This window comes from Penaeus monodon, chromosome 30 (genome assembly GCF_015228065.2).
Source record: "Penaeus monodon isolate SGIC_2016 chromosome 30, NSTDA_Pmon_1, whole genome shotgun sequence".
NCBI classification, from domain to species: Eukaryota; Metazoa; Arthropoda; class Malacostraca; order Decapoda; family Penaeidae; genus Penaeus; species Penaeus monodon.
In genome coordinates this window covers 17,714,497-17,714,908 of record NC_051415.1, presented here as the reverse complement: position 1 = coordinate 17,714,908, position 412 = coordinate 17,714,497, and positions in this window count along the sequence as shown.

Below are 412 nucleotides of genomic sequence, written 5' to 3'. Positions count from 1 at the left end.
ATATTGCAGTCAAAGGATACTACACTCTTTCTTGCCATGAGGATAAGATAACAGTATATTTAAAAAAAGAAAGAAAATAATCTATTAAAGATATATATATATATTCAAGAAGGAACTTGTTTGTTTATGAATACCTGGATTGATGTTTGAAACTATTCATAAAAAGACAGTTGTATTATGGAAGTATGTGTTTTGTAGAGGATTTATTTATTTTGCTTTATTTTTACTCATTATTATATATTTTTGCCTCATTTTGTTCCAGTTTTAGTATACCTATTACCATAATGATACTGAAGGATATTATTAATCTAGTATATGTCAGATTGTAACTTAATGAGTTAATAGATTGAGTTGTCTTTATAGAAATTATATGCTCAAAGATGAACATTTGGTCTTTAACTCTCCTGATAAA